The sequence below is a fragment of the Schistocerca nitens genome, chromosome 6, assembly GCF_023898315.1.
Source record: "Schistocerca nitens isolate TAMUIC-IGC-003100 chromosome 6, iqSchNite1.1, whole genome shotgun sequence".
Classification (NCBI taxonomy): Eukaryota; Metazoa; Arthropoda; class Insecta; order Orthoptera; family Acrididae; genus Schistocerca; species Schistocerca nitens.
Window position 1 is genome coordinate 725,421,087 of NC_064619.1, and position 18,512 is coordinate 725,439,598.

General features: G+C 43.0%; 1 protein-coding gene across 1 annotated transcript in view; it reads right to left on the reverse strand.

Annotated features, from left to right (window-relative positions):
- LOC126262198 (retinol-binding protein pinta-like) overlaps positions 1-14,191 on the reverse strand; it is a 92,691-nt gene extending 78,500 nt beyond the window's left edge. Inside the window, exon 1 of the mRNA XM_049958614.1 lies at positions 14,121-14,191. The gene's annotated coding sequence lies outside the window, so the exon portion shown is untranslated. The remainder of the gene's footprint in view (positions 1-14,120) is intronic.
- Between the last annotated feature and the right edge of the window lie 4,321 nt (positions 14,192-18,512).

The window sequence follows — 18,512 nt, forward strand, 5'->3', positions numbered from 1 at the left end:
TCGCCTAAAATCATGAAATTTGACAAGAAGCAAGTTTTCACAATACAAGTAAAGGAAAAAATTGGATAGTCTTTAATTCGTAACTGGAAATACGAAAAGAAATTTTCTTTTGTCGTTTTCGTCGACGCCAAATTTGAAATAAAAAAACATTTTGTCGCAACGCTAAAAGTCAAATATCAGGCAAGGAGTGAAGTTATTGCTTATACAACACATTCCGGAATTTATCCATCATCAGATATGCAGGAGCGATAGCTGTAATTAGATATGGCGTTTTATGTTGTATGTGAAACAAATATTAGCGGACTACTTTATTCGACTTTTACCGTTGCTAGCCAGTCAGCCTGCAGAACTACCGATTATTTTAATAATGGTCGCTTGCCTCTTGCAAGACTTTGTCATATTTGTGGTATTGACATTAAAACATTCTCGAAAATCTTGGAATCCTTGAAGCGATATCATGTCAGTTTTAATGTCGATAAGAGGCAAAAATGGTCGAGATTCTCAGTTCCCAGTGTGAATGAACTGTCTATATACACAATGAAGTTTGCAAGGAACCCTTAGTCTCAGTCGGACCTGGCCAGCTTTTTACTTTGTATACGAATAGATCTGAGGCAAAACTTTCAGTTTTCACTGACTGATGAATGGATAAATATGTCTTTTTCTGTCCTCCTCGCTATCGTACAAATAGCCCAGTAAAGAATATGCTTTCTTTGAGAACTATTGTCTGGTACCGTTGCCAACAGTGAAAACAACTGCCAAGAAAAAAAATAATGGATGGTTTGACTTGATTTGTATGATGCGCCTAACATGAACTGTCTCGTTCAGACAGTTTTAAATGTGCAGTTCTGTGGTGCGCTGTAAATTACTGATAATTTATTAAATTAACAATAACTAATTTTATTTCAGACCTTTGTATTCGTCATGTCGCTGTCAAAACAAAGTGTTGGTAACAAAGGAATGGTAAATTGCTGGCGAATGTCGAAACGTTCAAGAAAAGTGGAAAATGGAGTATTTCCTTGTGAAGTAAAAAACAAATAAACAACTTAAGAAATAGTAATGTTATTAGGGTACCACAGCTCATAACATTATTCGTCACTATGAAAAATGTGAATCAAAGTATTATTTTTCGAGAGTTTAATGAGCCAAAATGAGTTTAAAGAGGTGGAGTCGGAGTTGGCATAACAACAGTTAATATTTGCTGAAGTATCAAAAGACTGTAAAGGTGTTGTGCATACCAGCTGCTTGTTGTCAGAGTTTGTAGCTAGTACGTACCTAGTAGTACTTTAAAGGTTTTTCACTGAAGAGTCTACAGTTATAGATAAATATACAGAAATTACGAGAATAAATAATTATAACTAATACCTAATCTAAGAATACATTGATGCACAAGAAGTCACAACAAAGAACAAACAACTGATGAATAACAAAATATCTGCTTGAGACATACTAGTCGCAACTTTATCTATGATAATGATGTAGCCTGAAGCAATGTACTAAAATTTGTACCAGCGCTAGGATTCGAATCAGGGTCTCCTGCTTACTAGGCAATGCGTTAAGTACTGTGATCCACCTTTTTTTTCAGGCGTTAACCATTACGCTATCTTTTTCTTTTTCCACTGGGGAAACATTTCAGTCACTGGCGTTTTCAACAAGAATATATAATATATAATATCGAGGTCTGAGATAATACATCTTTTAAATGAATAAGAAGGGCCCAGAATATTTTAGAAAACAAAGTGTGAAAAGAATTGGAAGGAGGTGGAATCAGCCGTGCTATGTTTATCTCCAGAGCTCACGATGCTGTCAATTATGCTACATTTTTTTTCCCTTAACTACTGCGCCACTTTTTTCAGATGATACTTTTTCTTACCTCGCAACTACAAAGCTGTTTTTTTAATTTTACGTTAACCACTGTACCATCTTCTTTTTAAATGTATATAACCACTGCACTATTACTTTTTCCTGTGCAAGTAAGTGGAACGCAGGTGGTGGCAAGGAGGGCAGGTGCCAAGAATTCTGATGCCCGGCCACTATGCCGACCCCACACCTGTCACCCATTCACATTTCTTGTAATATATCTTATTTTATATTTTTATTGTCTTTGAGAACACTTCCAGCACCAGGTAGGCGGAGGCAAAGAGGGCGGGGGTCGAAGATTCCAAGGCCTGGCCACAATGCCTCCTCCGTACCTGTTACAGAGTTGCTCCGTTATTCCCATGTATTCCCACGTTCGTTCCTGTATACACCTTAAATTGCAGAAAGAGACTGAAGTAGTAATTAAGGTAAGATAAATAACAGAGTGCCACTTCCAATGGTGTGAGTTCCTTATAGGACATAGCTCATAACAGGCAAAAAGGTAACAGAAAAATCCATAACATGCATTCATCCGAAAACATTTGCACAATTTAAATTATTATGCACTGGATGCACGTGATGTTTGTAACGAAGCCATATATTTTTCAACATATGAAACATATTTCGGCTCCAGAGGGGTTTTGCCAAATTACAACAGTTCTCATTTTAGAAGCAACATAAGAAAGATTCCAGTAATAATAGAAGAGAAAAGGAAAACCGTCCTCCTCTTTGTAGCCCACACAAAATCGAGTTTCGTTCATTAACACGTAAAGTAAAAACTCACCCATAAGCCGTAAATAACTGTTATTCTTTGTGCACTGGTAAGAAATGGTTCAAATGGCTCTAAGCAGTATGGGACTTAACATCTGAGGTCATCACTCACGTAGACATAGAACTACTTAAACCTAAATAATCTAAGGACATCACACACATCCATGCCCGAGGCAGGATTCGAACCAGCCACCGTAGCAGCAACGCGGTTCTGGACTGAAGCGACTAGAATCACTCAGCGGACGCGTAGCATTTCCAGTTGGGTTGTAAAGCTACAGTTATTGGTATATCACTTTCCGTGATTCTGTTGATAACGGCTAATTTCTTCGTAGTCCCGTACCAAATTCTGATTTTATTTTCACATAAGAATATGTGCACTACAATTTCTACAAGCTGACATTTGTAACAGTATGGGGATGTTCTCAGTTTGATTTTACATAATCGTTCCGCTGTGGATATGGTTTTGCTTAAGACGTCATACCTTACGGCACTGACTCTAGTAGGTAGAATTTTGTTGTTGGTATTTTCTCAAATGTTCATCCAGTTTTTAGCAAGATATTTTACCTGAACTGGGCTGTGAAGACAATTGCTGGTAATACAATCATAGACGTTTCTGGTGCTGGTTTGTGTTGGTGGAAGTCTTACATAGCTCCGATCGACATAGTACTTTCGGGCGTAATCTAGGCTAGCATCTATATGTGCTACATTAATGGGAGCGTTCATGTCCCCTGGACCTAACGAGAGGAACAGAAGTTTCGTAATGCCTGGCTTAGGGGCATGCATTATTTTAAAAGCACGAGTTACACTCCTGGAAATTGAAATAAGAACACCGTGAATTCATTGTCCCAGGAAGGGGAAACTTTATTGACACATTCCTGGGGTCAGATACATCACATGATCACACTGACAGAACTACAGGCACATAGACACAGGCAACAGAGCATGCACAATGTCGGCACTAGTACAGTGTATATCCACCTTTCGCAGCAATGCAGGCTGCTATTCTCCCATGGAGACGATCGTAGAGATGCTGGATGTAGTCCTGTGGAACGGCTTGCCATGCCATTTCCACCTGGCGCCTCAGTTGGACCAGCGTTCGTGCTGGACGTGCAGACCGCGTGAGACGACGCTTCATCCAGTCCCAAACATGCTCAATGGGGGACAGATCCGGAGATCTTGCTGGCCAGGGTAGTTGACTTACACCTTCTAGAGCACGTTGGGTGGCACGGGATACATGCGGACGTGCATTGTCCTGTTGGAACAGCAAGTTCCCTTGCCGGTCTAGGAATGGTAGAACGATGGGTTCGATGACGGTTTGGATGTACCGTGCACTATTCAGTGTCCCCTCGACGATCACCAGTGGTGTACGGCCAGTGTAGGAGATCGCTCCCCACACCATGATGCCGGGTGTTGGCCCTGTGTGCCTCGGTCGTATGCAGTCCTGATTGTGGCGCTCACCTGCACGGCGCCAAACACGCATACGACCATCATTGGCACCAAGGCAGAAGCGACTCTCATCGCTGAAGACGACACGTCTCCATTCGTCCCTCCATTCACGCCTGTCGCGACACCACTGGAGGCGGGCTGCACGATGTTGGGGCGTGAGCGGAAGACGGCCTAACGGTGTGCGGGACCGTAGCCCAGCTTGATGGAGACAGTTGCGAATGGTCCTCACCGATACCCCAGGAGCAACAGTGTCCCTAATTTGCTGGGAAGTGGCGGTGCGGTCCCCTACGGCACTGCGTAGGATCCTACGGTCTTGGCGTGCATCCGTGCGTCGCTGCGGTCCGGTCCCAGGTCGACGGGCACGTGTACCTTCCGCCGACCACTGGCGACAACATCGATGTACTGTGGAGACCTCACGCCCCACGTGTTGAGCAATTCGGCGGTACGTCCACCCGGCCTCCCGCATGCCCACTATACGCCCTCGCTCAAAGTCCGTCAACTGCACATACGGTTCACGTCCACGCTGTCGCGGCATGCTACCAGTGTTAAAGACTGCGATGGAGCTCCGTATGCCACGGCAAACTGGCTGACACTGACGGCGGCGGTGCACAAATGCTGCGCAGCTAGCGCCATTCGACGGCCAACACCGCGGTTCCTGGTGTGTCCGCTGTGCCGTGCGTGTGATCATTGCTTGTACAGCCCTCTAGCAGTGTCCGGAGCAAGTATGGTGGGTCTGACACACCGGTGTCAATGTGTTCTTTTTTCCATTTCCAGGAGTGTATTTCGGCTCCAGAGGGGTTTTGCCAAATTACAACAGTTCTCATTTTAGAAGCAACATAAGAAAGATTCCAGTAATAATAGAAGAGAAAAGGAAAACCGTCCTCCTCTTTGTAGCCCACACAAAATCGAGTTTCGTTCGTTAACACGTAAAGTAAAAACTCACCCATAAGCCGTAAATAACTGTTATTCTTTGTGCACTGGTAAGAAATGGTTCAAATGGCTCTAAGCACTATGGGACTTAACATCTGAGGTCATCACTCACGTAGACATAGAACTACTTAAACCTAAATAATCTAAGGACATCACACACATCCATGCCCGAGGCAGGATTCGAACCAGCCACCGTAGCAGCAACGCGGTTCCGGACTGAAGCGACTAGAATCACTCAGCGGACGCGCAGCATTTCCAGTTGGGTTGTAAAGCTACAGTTATTGGTATAACACTTTCCGTGATTCTGTTGATAACGGCTAATTTCTTCGTAGTCCGGTTCCAAATTCTGATTTTATTTTCACATAAGAATATGTGCACTACAATTTCTACAAGCTGACATTTGTAGCAGTATGGAGATGTTCTCAGTTTGATTTTACATAATCGTTCCGCTGTGTATATGGTTTTGCTTAAGACGTCATACTTTACGGCACTGACTCTAGTACGTAGAATTTTGTTGTTGGTATTTTCTCAAATGTTCATCCAGTTTTTAGCAAGATATTTTACCTGAACTGGGCTGTGAAGACAATTGCTGGTAATACAATCATAGACGTTTCTGGTGCTGGTTTGTGTTGGTGGAAGTCTTACATAGCTCCGATCGATATAGTACTTTCGGGCGTAATCTAGGCTAGCATCTATATGTGCTACATTAATGGGAGCGTTCATGTCCCCTGGACCTAACGAGAGGAACAGAAGTTTCGTAATGCCTGGCTTAGGGGCATGCATTATTTTAAAAGCACGAGTTTGAAATAGTGTTTCACATCTAGATTTAACGTCGTTAATTCCATGTCCGCCATTGTGCCTCTGCAGAGTCGCCGTGTGGAAGTATACTTTGAAGATATTTTGTTTCCACATACACCAACACGCTGCAGCTATTATTTTTTGAGCGGTGACGTGCGCTGTCAGTAAGACTGCTGCGACGGGATGTATTGTGCTAAGTACTCGCATGTATGAATTTATAAACTGAACTTTCTGCAATCGGTTTAAGGCTAACATGTTATGGTCCTTGAACAAGGCTCTGATGACATAGTTTCCGCTCCCAATTGTTCGCAGTCATGATCTTGGTATTCACCCTCAACCACAACCTGAGTTGGAGTCTCTCTTCAGTTACATGTAACCAGTTCGCACCTGTTGCACCACTGTAAGAACCGAGATGCATTATTTTCGATTTCTGAAGATTAAATTCTGCGCCAGAGCATCGTGAGTACTGGTGTACCAAACCTCGCACTTCATCGACCTCACTATTCGAACTTACAATAACAGATATGTCGCCGGCATAAAAGTGACAGACTGTCATAGTATTGAAGATATGTAGTCCTGTCAATTTCTGGTGCATTGTCGAAAGCAAAGGTTCCACCACGATCGCATGTAATGTCGTACACAGTGGACATCCTTGACATACTGATTGTTGAACTGGAAATGTTTCAGTCAGTTGTCCACCGATTTTAATCGTAGGAACAACACCACTGGTACATTTACTTGTGACATATATAAAGTGTTCGTTGGAACCCATTTTCTGCGTGGTGCTGAATAAGAAGGCATGAGTGATCCTATAAAAGGTTTTTATCAAAATCTAAAAACAATAAGGGAAGACTATTGTCACTTATCCAAGTGAGGTCTAAGACGTTCCTTTACTCACATCAAGGTATCTAGCATTGATCTTCCCTTTTATTACTGTTGCTTGGTGAGAACCTGTGCCATTTTACAAGAGTGGTTTTATCCTTCTATTCGGAATGCGAGTGAGAAGTTTACAGACAGCATTGAGGAAGGTGAGTAGTCTTAGATCGTGATTCGTCTTGCTGCTCGGTTATCTTGGGAATGAGTACAATCATTTCCTCGGTACATATAGGAGGGAACGCCTGGTTAGTTAATAGCTCATTGTACATATCTGTGAGCTCATTCCCTACTATGTCCCACACGCGTACATAAAATTAAACTGGGAGCCTATCGGGACCAGCAGACTTGTTCCTCGCAGCATAGTTAATTATGGTTTTCATTTCCTCCTGAGTTCGATTAGACTGGCATTATACTCCTCACGTATTCCCGTCTTAACGTTTGCTAGAAGTTCTTCACTATCCAGTATATCTATTTGCGTTCCAGCATAGTGGTACCTATAATACTTCGCCACATATTGTTTTATGGCGATCTGAGTAGTGTACTATCCTCCTTCATCGTCCGCCAGCGCCGTTATTATTCTCTTTTTCCACGTGTCTCCCTCATTAGGTGCTAGAACGACGTATGTTCCTGCATTGGGACGTCCTTGCGTCGAACACGCGTACGCAACCCGTCCAGACGCCGTCGGGCTAGGGCGGTTATTTTCTACTTAAAGCGTTTCAGTTTGATTATCTTAGCCGAAAGGTCTCGCCAACAGGAGAAGTAATATTCCGCCGTCTGTTTGCGCAATATGCTTGGGCTTCTGCATACTGTATAATGCATTTACGAAGCAAGGGCTGTGCATATTCGGTCCACCTAATGAACTGCTCTCGATAACTAGTTGGAGAGCGTAAGCATTTGTACTAAGTCTGTCTAATCTCTTGCTTAAATTCAGCATCCTGCAATAGTTCGACGTTAAGTTGCCGTACCCCAAGGCCATGAAAAGTTTTTGTCGCATGAACCCAAATGAAATATGGCATGCACTATAATCGGAGAAGTGTATAGGCCATATCTCACAAGTATCAATATTGTGCATGAATTATTTAGTAGTATAGATTCTCTCTAACCGGCTTGCTGAGGTGCTACTGACGCAAGTGTAGCCGGTATGGTGGAGATTCAAGTAAGTCCAGGTGTCTTGCAGTTCTAATTCAGTCACCAATGTTTGTAGCTCTTGACAAGAGTTAAAACTGGGCGTCTGGTCTTCACGGCGCAACACGCAGTTAAAATCTCCGGCAAGCGTAACGACGGCCCCAACGTTCTTTAACAGTTCAGCTATCCCGTCCCGACAAAAGTTACTTCTGTGCTGTCTTCCATTAGTCCCAGATGGTGCATAACCATTAATTAAAATGAGGCCATTAAGTTGGACAGTTATACCCCGACCAGTCTCTGAAAGCGATATTCTCTTTGAATAAAACTGCTGTTCTTCCTTCATTTCCGATGTTGATGATGGTTTCTTAACCTGTTATGTCCGCTACCTTAGTTGATACAACCTCTTGTAACACGGCAACATCCATGTCAGCGGCACAAAGATGACCGCCGAACTTATCCGGGAGACATTATCTGTAGCCAGCTTGTAAGCCTGCATATAACTGTTTAATACTGCTCAGTATCTTCCGACCAAAGCGTGCTCGGAACCGGAAGAGACACGGAAGATGCTAACACGGTTGTGTTCATGTGATTGTCTCCATCTGAACATTATTATTCCTAATAGGAGCGGTTACCCTCACTGAAACAGCCAACGCCGTTTAAACTGTCTGAGATTTCTTAAAGATATCTCTTGTGCTTCTTCTTTTCCCTTCTAATTCCTGTGTCTCTTCCTGACTTTGTATTCTAGGGGGCCGTTTCGTTTATTTAGACGACTTATTTGAATACTCCTAATTTGATACTGGGTGATCGGATCGGTGGTTGAATGTTGGGTTGTTTGGGTTTGTGTCCTCGTCAACTAGCATGTCACTACCTACTGATGACACTGAAACATCATTGGGATTCCAACCTTGTGGTACCTCGGAATGATTAATGGGCATAGCAATTTCTTTTCCAGGTGTCTTGCTGCCGTCTAAGGTCTGAGGATTAGTCTCTCCTGGAGAGGCCTTTGGGGGAATTTTGGGGACTACTGCCATTTTTTCTTAAAAGGTGTTCCTTATATCTCGTTGTAAAGGCACGCCCTGTTTGTCCTATGTAGTAAGAAGGGCAGATATCGCAGGCAATCTTATAGACGCCAAAAGTTTCTAAAGGGGAACGAATCAATTTTAAATCATGAATGTAGATTTTTTTCAAATTATTATTGGTAGAAAATGCAACGTTGCAGTTGTATTTATTACGAAGAAGGCGTTGGATCTGATAGGATATGGGCCCCACGAAAGGAATGGAGAAATATTTTTTTGCGTTAGATTCAATGATAGAGGTGAAGAGCGTAGTAACTTTTTCAGTAGTTTTCATTTTAAGGATATCATCTACTATGCTAGCTTTATTCTCGTTTTGGGTAAATGGATTTCGTCGTTGAACATAATGAAAGAAGGCGTTTTTATGAGACTGTGGATGAATAGAGGACGCAGGTACTATCTGATCAGTATATGTTTCTTTACGAAAATTATTGAATGAGATTTTATTATCTTGTATTGTAAGCGTCAAGTCAAGAAAGTTTAATTGGCGGGCCTCGTTCTCAAGTTCGATGGTGAAAGATATTTTCTCATGCAGGTCGCTGAAACATGATTAAAATAACATCAACGTATCTGAAATAGGAGAGAATGCCTAATGATGTAACTGAAAAACAGTTAAACAACTTTTCTTCGAGAGAGTTGATGAAAATATCGACAAGGGATTTTCCATAGAGAGACCGTCGGATTGCTGGTACAGTTGTTCATTAAATTAAAAATAGCTGTACTTGATTACGACCGTGATGAGATTCATGAAGTCAGTGATCTGTTCATCTAAAAGATCTTTTATGAAATGACGTAATTTTTTTTTCTTCGACTGTAAACGTTTCCTGTACAGGGACACGAGTATAAAGATGTTTGATGTCCAATGAAAACAGCATGGTGTCTGAACTGCATTCTAAATCTTTTATTTTTTGGACTAAGGCGTGGGTATTGGGGGCGGAATAATTGTTCTCGAAAACGAATGACTTTTTTCAGAATTTCATATAGAAATTTGGCCAAATCATGGTACGCGCTATTCATAGTATTAGAGATCAGGCGTATCGGATGGTTAGGTTTGTGGATTTTAAATTGAGACCGAAGTTTTTGGGGCTGAGGGTTCATGTTCAAATGTGTGTGAAATCTTATGGGACTTAACTGCTAAGGCAATCAGTCCCTAATCTTACACACTACTTAACCTAAATTATCCTAAGGACAAACACACACACCCATGCCCGAGGGAGGACTTGAACCTCCGCCGGGACCAGCCGCACAGTCCACGACTGTGGCGCCTCAATGCGCTCGGCTAATCCCGCGCGGCAGGGTTCATGTTAATGAGCATTTCCTTCTGAAAAGGTTTGATTAGAAATTTTTGCGTTATTGATGGCTGACCTGACTTCTTTTTGTAATTCTGGTGTCGGATCCTCATGCAGTTCCGAAATACTATTTTAGCTAAGAAAATCTAAGGTTTTGGAAATGTATTCAGAACTGTAGGCGATAACTAAAGAGCAAACTTTGACTTTCCCTATAAATCTGTAAGTACGTTATAGGCAATTTTAATTCTTTTAATTCTGATGAAGGCACTCTTACAAGTGTTGAAACTTGGCCAATAAGACTAAAAATAATAGTGAGCGAGGGCTCATTTGTTTCAATTTTAATTTAGAAACGGTCACTGAACCAAGCAGCCATGTCTAAAACTTTTCGACCCTGCAGTAGTATTGAGCTATGCCTCCTCTAGAGTCATCCATAACTGCGGACGTGTTGTCGATGCAGGCTTGTGTCTACCATCTGACCTCTCAACTAGGTCCCATAAACGTTCGACGGGATTTCTGACAAGCAATCTGGTTGGTCAGATCATTCGCCCAACAATGATCGGTTCAGTTGATCCAGAGGACCCAGTCTGTTCCAGGTAAAACCAGCGCACAGAATTATACAGCCACCGCCAACTTGCACAGAGCGTTGTTGATAACTTGGGTCCATGGATTCGTGGAGTGCGCGTCATGTTCGAGCCCTACCATCTGCTCTTACCAACTGAAATGTGGACTCACCTGACGAGGCCACGGTTTTCCAGTCATCTATGGTCCAAACGATATGGTCTCGAGCTCAGGAGAGGCGCTGCAAGTGATGTGGTACTGATACCAAAGTCACTAGCGCCGGTCGTCTGCTGACATATACAATTAACGCCAAATTTCGCCGCTCTCACATAGCGGATACGTTCGTCGTACGTCCCACAATGACTTCTGCGGTTATTTCGCGCAGTGTTTCTTGCTAACAACTCCATTCAGATATCTCTGCTCTCGGTCGTTAAATGATGGCCGTCTTGGCAGTCCGTTACTGCGTTGTACGTGATGAGAGGTAAAGCCTTAAACTTGGTATTCTCGGCACACTGTTGACAATGTGGATCTCGGAATCTTGAATTTCCTAACAATTTCCGAAATAGAATGACCCTTGCTTGCACTTACCTCCGACTATTATTCCACGTTCAAAGTCTCAGCTCCGCCAACGCACCTCACTTTTATACGTCGTGTATGTGATACAAACACCATCATATCGATATCCCATGACTTACGGAACGCCAGTGTGCATCGACTAGTGAACAAGTGAGGTGGAATGTGCTCGCGTGGGTCAATTCGAATGGACCGAATACCGCCGTCGACGTGATAGCAGTACAGGCACAGCACCAGTTTTCATTTGTTGCGCTGACAAGCTGTCTGTGCTAACGTAAAGCATTAGCTATTTCATGGTTAGGATTTCGAAAGGTACTTTGAAAATCTACACAGTTAGAATGCAGTATCCTGAATGTTGAATAGTAATGCTGCCGTCAGCATGCTTGAACTTTAGGATTTAGACATTTTCCGGCAGTATCCGTTCACAGATATGGTGGTTTGCTAGCTCGAGAAAACACGAATGCGAGTAGACGTCCAACTGCATGCCTACTCATTCGTCTCGTGGCAGATACAAAACAAACAACTTTCTGGGGATGGCAACCACAGCCCAGAGACACCGTGAACAACGATAACAACACTCAACATTCAATACCATTTCTATCAAAACTAGACATGATTGTATCAATGGGAATTCCGCGATCGTTCATTAAATAAAATATGGCGTTTCAGTGCTCGATCGCTATTCTTTATTTTCAATTACCGGTTTCGGGCTAGCTGCCCATCTTCAGATCATATGTTGAAGTTACAGAGTAACTTGTCCGTACAGAACACACGGTTCACTGTATTTTATGAATACCATTTCAATTCTCAAAAAAATTGTGACAATCAAGAAGCAAAATATCCGTCCAGCATGCTTTATTCCAAGGTACGTTGGTAGTTGATAAAGGCATAGTGAAAAAGCCGAATACAGTAAATATAAGGGCTCTGAGGTTTATGAAATTGCCTGCAATGAGTGTCCTCAGAAATATATATGTCAGATTGGGGGCAATTTTAATATACGATTTGAAGAACAACTAAACCTCGACGGTCCCAGATTAGCTATCTCAGTTTGCCTAAAAGAAGCGGGTCACTCTTTTTCCCGCACTGAAAAGAATTTGCATGTTACATTTATGGAAACCAAAGGAAACTTTTTAAATGCTTTGGAAGAAATACATATCATGAAGGCAGTAAACGGAGCCCTAGTTTCAGTTTTGAATAATCACGCTGAATCAAAACACTACAATATCCTATAGAATTTTTATTTCCTGAATTGCCGCCGTTAGCTACAAGGATGCTTCTCACGTTAATTTAGCAACTGTATAATACTCAAATACCACTGCTTTGATAATGTATACTATTGAGGTACTGATGTAAAGTAGATTATGTTCAGTTTTCCATTTTAAGCCTATAATAAACTATGTACATTTTTAAAGTTATGTCACGTCGTTCCCAGTCTTTGGTTGTTTTCCTAGTTGTGATTTCCTCCTTGCGGCTCTTCGCGTCTCTAATTTGTTGTTCTCTTAGCTTCCGTGGACTTCCGTCTGCGCCGGCCGCTGTGGCAGAGCGGCTCTAAGCGCTTCAGTCCGGAACCGCACTGCTAGCGGTCGCAGGTTCGAATCCTGCTTCGGGCATGGATGTGTGTGATGTCCTTAGGTTAGTTACGTTTAAGTAGTTCTCAGTTCTAGGGGACTGATGACCTGAGAAGTTAAGTCCCATAGTGCTCAGAGCCATTTGAACCATTTTAAATTTCCGTTCAAAAAATGGCACTATGGGACTTAACTTCTAAGGTCATCAGTCCCCTAGAACATAGAACTACTTAAACCTAACTAATCTGAGGACATCACACACATCCATGCCAGAGGCAGGGTCCGAACCTGCGACCGTAGCGGTCGGGCGGTTCCAGTCTGTAGCGCCTAGAACCTCTCGGCCACCCCGGGTAAATTTCCGTCTTGCGGTGTAGTACCACCCTCTAAGGGCCGATTACACCACATCGGGCTGTTGGAAATACGACACAAGTACGCACATTCCATGGGATTTTAAAGTTTTACTTGATTTGTTTTGTGCAGCTGGCGTATACGGGACCTTACAATATATCCTACAGGATATTATCCGGAAGCTATTTCTGAGATCTCCTCCATTCTCAACGTTATGGTTCCATACTGGTGTATTATTTTTTGGATGATATTTGACGTGTACGAACAGTACTTTCGCTAGACATGAACTTTTAGCCATTTTATCCCCGTTCACAGTAGCGCACCATTCATTATTAGCTGTTCTCCCACTTTTTTCTGGGCCTGACTCATTAAGCAGTCATGCTTTGTACATTTTGACAAGCATTTCTCGGTGTACTGAATTCTATTATCACAGTCCACCGTTGTGATTCAACTCTTAACGTGGATAACCTCAGAAAAGCCGGGGCTCCGTAACAGTCCATTTACATTATGGAAATGTAAGCATTGTGAGTAATTGTCATTGTTTTTTGTTGAATGCGAACACTGTAATTGTGTATTTGTACCACTTCAAAAATTTGACACTGAGATTGGTATTCTTGAAAGATAAACTTGGAAATGTGCCTATACTGACCTGGAAACGATAGTTGTCAACAAAGCACCTTCATGAACCTTATCATTCTTGACTTTTTAATTGCTATAATTTTATAATAATTTCGACGGTTATTGAGTGTTGACTCTTGTTACTGTTAGCTACAAAATATCTCGTATCCATGCGCGGTTTTCGGATCCTGTCGGCGTCTGCGCACTCCAGTCGAAAGTTCATTGCACCGTAAATTCCTACAAGCGTTTGCAGCCGTTGCACTCACCGATTTCAGAAAAAGACACGAAAAACTCACGAATCCAGCTGAGGGCAGCCAAGTCGCCTCCACGAAGCCACACAGTCGCGTGGTCCGAGCTCGCAGCACGCGAATGCTGACGGGTGGCCGTCTAGACACCTACTGGCGTGGCCTCCAGGGAACCGGTGTGGCAACCTCGGCAAACACGTCTAGCGCCTCAGGCTACGCTTTAGCTCATTACTGCAAAAAAATCTAGCATTCAGACACGTGCATTTCAACATTCGTAATGCTGGCCAACATTAAAACTAGTAAGCTGGAAAGTAATGCAATACAATCATTAACGTGAGAGAAGTTTTGCAAGAAAACAATTTGTTGTGCACGGCAGAAAGTCAGTAACCTATTTTCAGTGTTTATTCACTCTCTTTCCTCTTCGAGAAATATTAATTTGACATACTCCGTTCCTTACTTTTTCGATATTCAGCGTGATTTTATCTCTCGTTCTTACTTTTCTACATATTTGATTTTTAACTTCCACTTTCATCCTAACACAGAAATCATCTTATCTTTTAGGTATCAAAGTAAGCTACCTTAAAAATACCAAGTGGATAACAAATAGGCATTTGAAACGCAATAAATATTCTATACTTCCTGTTCAATTTAGTTACTGGGACACGACACGGTTTCAATTATAGAAAATCATTTGTACACCGAGGTGACAATACCGGCTATGGCAACAGACTACAGACGCGAGTACCTTTGGTAACGGCACCGCAACGTCTGCAGCGCCTGTACTGGTACTGACTTGGCAGAAAATCCTAAGAAATTTTGGTCAAAGCGGTAGGTGGATCAAAACAAAATGTCCAGACACTCTGTGACCAAAATGCTATTGAAACAGAGGATGACAGACTAAAGGACGAAATACTAAATGTCTTTTTCCAAAGCTGTTTCAAAGAGGAAGACTGCACTGTAGTTCCTTCTCTGGATTGTCGCACAGATCACAAAATGGTAGATATCGAAACAGACGACAGAGGCATAGAGAAACAATTAATCGCTCAAAAGAGGAAAGGCTGCAGGACCTTATGGGATACCAGTTCGATTTTACACAGAGTACGCGAAGGAACTGGCCCTCCTTCTTACAGCGGTGTACCGTAGGTCTCTAGAAGAGCGTAGCGTTCCAAGGGATTGGAAAAGGGCGCGGGTCATCCCCGTTTTCAAGAAGGGACATCGAACAGATGTGCTATAGACCTGTATCTCTAACGTCGATCAGTTGTAGAATTTTGGAACACGTATTATGTTCGAGTATAATGACTTTTCTGGAGACTAGAAATCTACTCTGTAGGAATCAGCATGGGTTTCGAAAAAGACGATCGTGTGTAACCCAGCTCGCGCTATTCGTCCACGAGACTCAGAGGGCCATAGACACGGGTTCCCAGGTAGGTGTCGTGTTTCTTGACTTCCGCAAGGCGTTCGATACAGTTCCCCACAGTTTTTTAATGAACAAACTAAGAGCATACGGACTATCAGACCAATTGTGGATTGGATTGAAGAGTTCCTAGATAACAGAACGCAGCATGTCATTCTCAATGGAGAGAAGTCTTCCGAAGTAAGAGTGATCTCAGGTGTGCCGCAGGGGAGTGTCGTAGGGCCGTTGCTATTCACAATATACATAAATGACCTTGTGGATGACATCGGAAGTTCACTGAGACGTTTTGCGGATTATGCTGTGGTATATCGAGAGGTTGTAACAATGGAGAGTTGTACTGAAATGCAGGAGGATTTGCGGCGAATTGACTCATGGTGCAGGGAGTGACAATTGAATATCAATGTAGACAAGTGTAATGTGCTGCGAATACATAGAAAGAAAGATCCCTTATCATTTAGCTACAATATAGCAGGTCAGCAACTGGAAGCAGTTAATTCCATAAATTATCTGGGAGTACGCATTAGGAGTGATTTAAAACGAAACGATCATATAAAGTTGATCGTCGGTAAAGCAGATGCCACACTGAGATTCATTGGAAGAAACCTAAGGAAATGCAGTCCGAAAGCAAAGGAAGTAGGTTACAGTACGCTTTTTCGCCCACTGCTTGAATACTGCTCAGCAGTGTGGAATCCGTATCAGATAGGGTTGATAGAAGAGATAGGGAAGATCCAACGGAGAGCAGCGCGCTTCGTTACAGGATCATTTAGTAATCGCGAAAGCGTTACCGAGATGATAGATAAACTCCAGTGGAAGACTCTGCAGGAGAGACGCTCAGTAGCTCGGTACGGGCTTTTGTTGAAATTTTGAGAACATACCTTCACTGAGGAGTCAAGCAGTATATTGCTCCCTCCTACGCATATCTCGCAAAGAGACCATGAGGATAAAATCAGACAGATTAGAGCCCACACAGAGTCCTTCTTTCCACGAACAATACGAGACTGGAACAGAAGGGAGAACCGATAGCACTCAAGGTACCCTCCGCCACTCATCGTCAGGTGGCTTGCGGAGTATGGATGTAGATGTAAATGTCCTGAGCTCGTGGCCATGCCGGCTGGACCATAGACGACTGAAAAACCGTGACCTGGTTTCATTTGGTAAGATCTGATGGTAGGTTTGGATTGTGGCGCAGACCCCAAAAAGCGATGTACGCAAGTTGTCAACAAGGCACTGTGCAGGCTGGTGGTGGCTCCATAACGGTGTGGTCTGTGTTAAGGCTCTGTTAACGTGTAACGAACTGGGTCCTCTGGTCCAACTGAAACGATCGTTGTCCATATGTAGCCCTTTGTGGACTTCATAATCCCAAACAACGATGGAATTTTTTAGTGGGTGACAGTACGTGATTTCACAGTTGTTCGTGATTGGTTTGAAGAACATTCTGGACTATTCGGGCGAATTATTTGGCCACCCAGATCGCCCGACATGAATCACGTCGACCATTTATGAGACCCAATCGAGAGGTCAGTTTGCGCAGAAAATCCTGCACCAGCAAAACTTCTATTCGGTTTTACAGAGAGTAGTCTACTGCATTGGCTACTTACTTAGCTCGAATTTATCACGAATCTCTTGCCCAACGTAAAGTCCCGAGCGAATGGAAAAAAGCGCAGATGAGGCCTGTGTATAAGAAGGGTAGAAGGACGGATCCTCAAAATTACAGTCCAATATCCTTAACATCGGTTTGTTGCATGATTTTCGAACATATTCTCGGTTCGTGTATGTTGAATTTCCTTGAGACAGAGAAGCTGCTGTCCATGGATCAGCACGGCTTTAGAAAGCATCGTTCCTGCGAAACGCAACTCTCCACTTTTTCAAATGATATCTTGCGAACCATGAATGAAGGGCATCAGACGGATGCCACATTCCTTGACTTCAGGCAAGCGTTTGACTCGGTGCCCCACTGCAGACTCCTAAGGTACGATCATATGGGATTGGTTCCCAAATATGTGAGTGGCTCGAAGACTTCTTAAGTAATAGAACCCAGTACGTTGTCCTCGATGGTGGGTGTTCATCGGAGGTGGGGGTATCATCTGTAGTGCCCCAGGGAAGTGTGGTAGGTTCGCTGTTGTTTTCTATCTAAATAAATGATCTTTTGGATAGGGTGGATAGCAATATGCGGCTGTTTGCTGATGATGCTGTGGTGTACGGGAAGGTGTCGTTGTTGAGTGACTGTAGGAGGATACAAGATGACTTGGACAAGATTTGTGATTGGTGTAAAGAATGGCAGCTAACTCTAAATATAGATAAATGTAAATTAATGCAGATGAATAGGAAAAAGAATCCTGTACTGTTTGAATACTCCATTAGTAGTTTATCGCTTGACACAATCACGTCGATTAAATATTTGGGCGTTACTTTGCAGAGCGATATTGAGTGGGACAAGCATGTAATGGCAGTTGTGGAGAAGGCGGGTAGTCGTCTTCGGTTCATTGATAGAATTTTGGGAAGATGTGGTTCATCTGTGAAGGAAACCGCTTATAAAACACTAATACGACCTATTCTTGAGTACTGCTCGCGCGTTTGGGATCCCTATCACGTCGGATTGAGGGAGGACATAGAAGTAATTCAGAGACGGGCTGCTACATTTGTTACTGGTAGGTCTGATCATCACGCGAGTGTTACGGAAATGCTTCAGGAACTCGGGTGGGAGTCTCTAGGGGAAAGGAGGCGTTCTTTTCGTGATTCGCTACTGAGGAAATTTAGAGAACCAGCATTTGTGGCTGACTGCAGTACAATTTTACTGCCGCCAACTTACATTTCACGAAAAGACCACAAAGGTAAGATGAGATTAGGGCACGTACAGAGGAATATAAGCAGCCATTTTTCGCTCGTTCTGTTTTGGAGTGGAACAGGGAGAGAAGATGCTAGTTGTGGTACGAGGTACCCTACGCCACGCACCGTATGGTGGATTGCGGTGTATGTATGTAGATGAAGATGTAGAACTTTCCCAATTATGGCCGGCTACAGAGGCAGCT